We start from the raw sequence: 8,006 nt of genomic DNA, 5'->3' as shown, positions 1-8,006 counted from the left end.
TTTTCAACTGCCTGTTGCCAAGGCAATCAGTGTGCAGACAGACAGGTGTTACCTGCCAGGTCTCAGAATATACAAATCACAAAAAAAAACAACAAACAAAAAAAAACAGAGATAGAGAGGTAGAAACATAGAAAAGACAGCAACTGACCCGTTATATTAAAAACAGATAACATTTGTTCGCTGGTGGGGTAACGTGTAGCGTGACATGAACCCAAGATCCCGGTTGAGGCCGTCCTCATGGGTGCGGAACTTGGCTATCAATTTCTGCTCGACGATTTTGCGTTGTGTGTCTCGAAGGCCGCCTTGGAGTACGCTTACCCGAAGGTCGGTGGCTGAATGTCCTTGACTGCTGAAGTGTTCCCCGACTGGGAGGGAACCCTCCTGTTTGGCGATTGTTGCGCGGTGTCCGTTCATCCGTTGTCGCAGTGTCTGCATGGTCTCGCCAATGTACCATGCTCTGGGGCATCCTTTCCTGCAACGTATGAGGTAGACAACGTTGGCCGAGTCACAGGAGTATGAACCATGCACCTGGTGGGTGGTGTCCTCTCATGTGATGGTGGTATCTGTGTCGATGATCTGGCATATCTTGCAGAGGTTACCGCGGCAGGGTTGTGTGGTGTCGTGGACGCTGTTCTCTTGAAAGCTAGGTAATTTGCTGCGAACGATGGTCTGTTTGAGGTTGGGTGGCTGTTTAAAGGCGAGTAGTGGAGGTGTGGGGATGGCCATAGCGAGGTGTTCGTCGTCATTGATGACATGTTGAAGGCTGCGGAGAACATGGCGTAGTTTCTCCGCTCCGGGGAAGTACTGGACGACAAAGGGTACTCTGTTGGTTGCGTCCCGTGTTAGTCTCCTGAGGAGGTCTATGCGATTTTTTGCTGTGGCCCGTCGGAACTGTCGATCGATGAGTCGAGCGTCATATCCCGTTCTTACGAGGGCGTCTTTCAGCGTCTGTAGGTGTCCATCACGTTCCTCCTCGTCTGAGCAGACCCTGTGTATTCGCAGGGCCTGTCCATAGGGGATGGCCTCTTTGACGTGGTTAGGGTGGAAGCTGGAAAAGTGGAGCATCGTGAGGTTGTCCGTGGGCTTGCGGTAGAGTGAGGTGCTGAGGTGCCCGTCTTTGATGGAGATTCGTGTGTCCAAGAAAGAAACTGATTCTGAGGAGTAGTCCATGGTGAGCTTGATGGTGGGATGGAACTTGTTGATGTTATCGTGTAGTCTCTTCAGTGATTCTTCGCCGTGGGTCCATAGAAAGAAAATGTCGTCGATGTATCTGGTGTATAGTGTTGGTTGGAGGTCTTGTGCAGTGAAGAAGTCCTGCTCGAACTTGTGCATGAAAATGTTGGCGTATTGGGGTGCGAATTTGGTCCCCATGGCTGTTCCGTGTGTTTGGGTAAAGAACTGGTTATTGAAGGTGAAGACATTGTGATCCAGGATGAAGCGGATGAGTTGTCGGATGGCGTCCGGAGATTGGCTGTTGTTGGTGTTGAGTATTGATGCTGTCGCAGCGATGCCGTCATCGTGGGGGATACTGGTGTAGAGTGCCGAGACGTCCATCGTGGTGAGAAGTGTTCCTGGTTCAACTGGTCCGTGGGTACTGAGTTTTTGTAGGAAGTCTGTAGTGTCGCGACAGAAGCTTTCTTAACATTATAAGTGACTACACTTCAAAAGTACTTCATTTATAAAGTGCTTTGGGATGTCCTGAGATTGTGAAAAGCACCATTATTTTTTTATATTCGTTCATGGGATGTGGGCGTCACTGGCAAGGCCAACATTTATTGCCCATCCCTAATTGCCCTTGAGAAGGTGGTGGTGAGCCGCCTTCTTGAACCGCTGCAGTCCGTGTGGTGAAGGAACTCCCACAGTGCTGTTAGGTAGGGAGTTCCAGGATTTTGATCCAGCGACGATGAAGGAACCTCAATATATTTCTAAGTCAGGATAGTGTGTGACTTGGAGAGGAACATGCAGGTAGTGTTGTTCCCATATGCCTGCTGCCCTTGTCTTTCTAGGTGGTAGAGGTCGTGGGTTTGGGAGGTGCTGTCGAAGAAGCCTTGGCGAGTTGCTGCAGTGCATCCTGAAGATTGTATGCTGCAGCCACAGTGCGCCGGTGGTGAAGGGAGTGAATGTTTAGGGTGGTGGATGGGGTGCCAATCAAGCGGGTTCCTTGTCCTGGATGGTGTCGAGCCTCTTGAGTGTGGTTGGAGCTGCACTCATCCAGGCAAGTGGAGAGTATTCCATCACACTAACGCAAAGTTACGCAAGTTATTTCTTTTAAACTGAAATACGTTTCTTTTTTAAGCAACTAAATCCCTTTTATATAAAAAAAATTGATTGTGGACTCTGCTTCAAGGGGTCGTGGCAGTTCTTATAATATGCTATTTACTTATAGTAACAACGCTAAAATTCATTATAAACTGTTGCAACAGAGGGCGACAGAGGTGCGGAAATGTATTTTTTTTAAACTCTTAGTTGGTTTGTGCAAAGCCACCAGATGGCAGTGTGTATCCGTTCGTCAGCAGCAGTAAAGAAGAACTGGGCGTTGAAAAAACAAAGACATTCCTATACGGTAGTAATTAAACTTTATTTTGTTTTTACTGTGATGCGAATGCAATAATGCTCTCCCTGTACAACACTGCATTCACCACTTTGCCTTCCTAATGAACCTTTTAGGTGTGTGTGTTTTTGCAGACGTTAAGGCCGCGCGCCCGCTCCGTATCAAAATCGAGTGACCGGCACAGCAGCAAAGGAGGGAGGGGAGGGGAGGGGGAGACCGGATAATGGAGCGCAACCTAACCTGACGGTGTGATGGACAGGAGGGCGGAGCAATCAGGAGGCGCGCCACTGCAACACAACAATGAGGCGGCAAATTCTTTCAGCCAATGAGAGCGGGCGGTGGGCGGGAGGTAGTTGAAGTTAGATTGACCGGAAGTGCCACTGAAGTTGTCTCAATAAGTTACCAAGTTAGGGTCTTGATTGTTACCCGCCCGACTCACTGTTACTATCTGAATACTTTGTATTGTGGTGTAAGAGATAGCGTTCAGTGTTGACATCGACTAACAAACTTCCTTCATGTAGCATATAGTTTGTTAAATTTACATATATATTGTTGCTCTTTTGTTAGTTCCAGCTCTCTGACATGTTGCAGCAAATGTTTAGGCATCTCAAGTGTCTTTTTTTTATTGCCTAAAGTGCAAGCTATTAGTGTCAGCCTTAGCTCAGGGGTAGCAGTTTCGCTTCTGAGTCAGAAGGTTGTGGGGTTCAAGTCCCACTCCAGAGACTTGAGCACATAATCCAGGTTGATACTCCAGTGCAGCACTAAGGGAGTGCTGCACTGTCGGAGGTGCCGTCTTTCGGATGAGATGTTAAACCGCAGGCCCCATCTACCCTCTCAGGTGGACATAAAAGATCCCATGGCGCTATTTCGAAGTAAAGCAGGGGAACTCTCCAAAGCGCTTTGGCATGTCCTGAGGTTGTGAAAGACGTTATATAAATGCAAGTTCTTTCATATAATGAAGTAATTAGTGTGGTATGATTTTGAACTTACCATAGATATTTTGCTGAATGTCAAATGTGCAGATTGCTGGGAAACAGTATCAGGAAGGGCCATTGCCGAGTGTGGCAGAAGTACACGACAACCGAGAGAGTTAGCAAAAAAACTGAAACAGCCCCCCTGCCCCCACCCTCCCAACTCAATTAAAAAAAATACAATAGAGATCTATGACCAGAATCACTGCTTTATGTTAACTGAATATGTGAAATTCTGCTTTTATTATATGGGCATCCAGAAATGTTTAGAGGATTATGTTCTGTGATTTATTCTATTTTTCTGCATGACTCCAACCCTTGCAGACAAAAGTAAGTAGTAACGGTGAGTTTGGGACTTGAGCTTGCCTCAACTTTAGCTGCAGGCACACCAAATATTCTAAAACCTGCATGGAAAAACAGATGTGTTTGTTTCGATGACAAATTTAGAAATTTCTGAAGGGGGGTGGGGGGCGTGTGAGCATGGAAGGCATGAGATTTCTTTTCTGAGAAAGGGGATGGGGAGCGTGCTGCCAATAAATTCTGATTTTTGATATTTTTAGTATTTTAGAATCTTGTGGATTGAAACCACAACCACACTCTAGAAGACAGGGGGTACGCGTAGTTCAAATAAAATCCTATTTTTCAACCTCCGAAGAAGTAGCTCTGTGGTGAGTTGGTGGTGCTGTTTTCCAAGACCATTGCTATTCCTCATCTTACCTGGCACGGCAGTAAAGTGCTGAAGGTTGGCATGTATGTATTACCACCTTGACTACATTTTTACATCACCCTCTCCAGTATATTTTGCATTCTGCCTTTTCAATCCCTGCTGTGTACTTCTGCCTGATTATATCATTTAGCCTCTCAAGTATTTGACAGCTGGTGGAAGAGACGTTACATAGAATTACATAGAATGTACAGCACCGAAACAGGACTGTGTTTATGCTCCACACGAGTGTCCTCCCGCCCCTCTTCATCTAACCCTATCAACATATTCTTCTATTCCTTTCTCCCTCCTATGTTTATCTAGCTTCCCCGTAAATGTATTTATGCTATTCGCCTCAACTACTCCATGTGGTAGCAAGTTCCACATTCTAACCACTGCTGGGAAAAGAAATTTCTCCTGATTTCCCTATTGGATTTATTAGTGGCTATCTTATATGCCTGAATAGGCTGGGAAGAGAAAAAAAAATACTGGATTCAGATTTATAATCAAGAAACAACGGATAAGGAACATTGGAACATAAGGAGCATTGGATAGTCAAGTCTAGAGGTAACAAAGGCATAGATGAGGGTTTCAGCAGAAGTTGAGCTGAGGCGGGGCGGATACGGACGATGTTACGGTGGTGGAAGGAGGTGGTCTCAGTGATGGAGCGGATATATGGTTGGAAGCTCATCTCACGGTTAAATAGGATGCCAAGGTCGCGAACGGTATGGTTCAGCCTCACACAGTGGCCAGAGAGAGGGATGGAGTCGGTGGTTAGGGAACGTGAAGAAACTAGAGAAACTGGGGTTGTTCTCCTTAGAGCAGAGAAGGTTAAGGGGAGATTTGATAGAGTTGTTCAAAATCATGAAGGGTTTTGATAGAGTAAATAAGGAGAAACTGTTTCCAATGGCAGAAGCATTGGTAACCAGAGGACACAGATTTAAGGTAATTGGCAAAAGAACCAGAGGCGACATGAGGAAAAACATTTTTACACAGCGAGTTGTTATGATCTGGAATGCACTGCCTGAAAGGGTGGTGGAAGCTGATTCAATAATAACTTTCAAAAGGGAATTGAATAAATACTTGAAGGTGAAAAATTTGCAGGGCTGTGGGGAAAGAGCAGGGGAGTGGGATCAATTATGTAGGTGTGAGGGGCGAGTTGGCAGAGGTAGATTGGGAAATTAGATTAAAAGATATGACGGTAGATAAGCAATGGCGAATATTTAAAGAAATAATTCATAATTCCCAACAAAAATACATACCCTTGAGGAATTAAAAACTTCACGGGAAAGATGATCCAACTGTAGCTAACTAGAGAAGTTAAGGATAGTATTAGATTAAAAGAAGAGGCTTACAATGTTGCCAAAAAGAGTAGTAAGCCTGAGGATTGGGAGGGTCTTAGAAATCAGCAAAGGATGACCAAGAAATTGATAAAGAGGGAGAAAATTGAATATGAGAGTAAACTAGCAAGAAATATAAAAACAGATTGTAAAAGCTTCTACAAGTATATAAAAAAGAAGAGAGTAGCGAAAATAAACGGGTCCCTTAGAGACAGAGATAGGAGAAATTATAATGGGGAACAAGGAAACGGCAGAGACTTTAAACAAATATTTTGTATCTACCTTCACAGTAGAAGACACAAAAAACATACCGGAAATAGTGGGGAACCAAGGATCCAATGAGAGTGAGGAACTTAAAGTAATTGAGATTAGTAAAGAAAAAATATTAGAAAAATTTATGGGACTAAAAGCCAACAAATCCCCTGGACCTGATGGTCTACATCCTAGGGTTTTAAAAGAGGTGGCTGCAGAGATAGTGGATGCATTGATTTTGATCTTCCAGAATTCCCTAGATTCTAGAACGGTCCACGTGGATTGTAAGGTAGCAAATATAACCGCTTTTCAAGAAAGGAGGGAGAGAGAAAATAAGGAACTGTAGGTCAGTTAGCCTGATATTGGTCGTCGGGAAGCTGCTAGAATCCATTATTAAGGAAGTGATAACAGGGCACTTAGAAAATCATAATATGGTTAGGCAGAGTCAACATGGTTTTAGGAAAAATAGAATAACGGAATATTTTTTAAATCGTGAGAAACTATTAAATGTGGTGTTCAGAGGGATTTGGGTGTCCTTGTTCACGAAACACAGAAAATTAACATGCAGGTACAGCAGGCAATTAGGAAGGCAAATGGCATGTTGGCCTTTATTGCAAGGGGGTTGGAGTACAAGAGTAAGGACGTCTTGCTGCAATTGTACAGGGATTTGGTGAGACCACACCTGGAGAATTGTGTACAGTTTTGTTCTCCTTACCTACTTGCCTTAAATGGGGTGCAACGAAGGTTCACTAGATTGATTCCTGGGATGAGCGGGTTGCCCTATGAGGAGAGATTGAGTAGAATGGGCCTATACTCTCTGGAGTTTAGAAGAAAGAGAGATGATCTCATTGAAACATATAAGATTCTAAGAGGACTTGACAGGGTAGAGGCTGAGAAGATGTTTCCCCTAGCTGGAGAGTTTGGCACTAGGGGACATAGCCTCAGGATAAGGTATCAGACATTTAGGACTGAGAGGAGGAGGAATTTCTTCACTCAGAGGGTTGTGAATATTTGGAATTCTCTACCCCAGAGGGCTGTGGAGGCTAAGTAGTTGAGAATATTCAAGACTGAGATCAATAGATTTTTGGACTCTAAGGGAATCAAGGGTTATGGGGATCGGGTGGGAAAGTGGAGTTGAGGTCGAAGATCAGCCATGATCTTATTGAATGGCAGCGCAGGCTCAAGGGGTCATGTGGCCCACTCCTGCTCCCATTTCTAATGTTTCTTATGTTTTAATTGGATAGCTCTTTCAAAGAACCAGCACAGGCATTATGGGCCGTATGGCCCCCTTCTGTGCTGTATGATTCTATGAACGTGGGGAAGTGTGAGGTCGACCACTTTGGATCCGAGAAAAGCAAATCAGAATATTTTCTTACTGGTGAGAGATTAGGAGCCCTGTCTCAGCTGCTGCTCTCCATATTTCCCTCCCCCACCTGCTGCCGTTGTGCTTTCTTTACACGTTGAAGGCATGCAAGAAGCATATTACAATTATTTAAACAAGCTGACCATGCTAAATTGGACGAGGTCAGCTCCCCACTCTGCTGGAGTGCTTCAATCTCGGAACCCCTTGATCAGGAAATCGGCCCTTATGTTAGTCCCCATTGTTTTACACAACTCAAAACTGGATCATATATTCATAGATTCTCTTACAATCACCCCACCTCAATAGATTTTAATATTTTCTGTATTTATTTTCCTTGTGCTGTAAAATTCACTAAAAGCTTGTATTATGTGCGGGCTGCAAACTGCAAAATGAGAACAATAAATCATAATCATGCATTCTGTTGGGTGATTCAGTGGAATAACGCACTCCCTTTTTTCCAGTGTCTGATACATGGCTTGATGGTCATCATTTAACACAAAGTGTGCAGATTTTATATACTCGTAAAAGTTATTATTAATATGCACTATTTGCCTAAAATTTGTATTGAGCTACAATCTGTTGGGGATGTTTTATCATATTTATTTTGGCCCCGTTTTAATTTATTTTATCTTTGCTACGCTTGGGCTCCCAACACTCCCTGTCTGAGAGGATGGGTCTGCTCCCAAGTGCTTGCTATGTCACACTTAAGTTCCGAGCAGTGCAACTCGAACTTTAATTTTCTCTCTTCCTCGTAAGGAAATGTCTAGCCTTTGCTTGTCAGCCCTTCCTCTGCACAATCCAGATGGGAAACTTGACCGTGGGAGAT

General features: G+C 44.3%; 1 protein-coding gene across 2 annotated transcripts in view; it reads left to right on the top strand.

Annotated features, from left to right (window-relative positions):
* Positions 1-2,494: 2,494 nt before the first annotated feature.
* The window catches only part of LOC137322741 (cohesin subunit SA-2-like), a 110,465-nt gene continuing 104,953 nt past the window's right edge, over positions 2,495-8,006 (top strand). For both annotated transcript variants that reach the window (XM_067985754.1, XM_067985753.1), the window contains exon 1: positions 2,495-2,563. The gene's annotated coding sequence lies outside the window, so the exon portion shown is untranslated. The remainder of the gene's footprint in view (positions 2,564-8,006) is intronic.

This window comes from Heptranchias perlo, chromosome 6 (assembly GCF_035084215.1).
Source record: "Heptranchias perlo isolate sHepPer1 chromosome 6, sHepPer1.hap1, whole genome shotgun sequence".
Taxonomy (NCBI): Eukaryota; Metazoa; Chordata; class Chondrichthyes; order Hexanchiformes; family Hexanchidae; genus Heptranchias; species Heptranchias perlo.
Note: the sequence above shows the minus strand (reverse complement) of the source record. Positions and strands in the feature narration are given on the sequence as shown.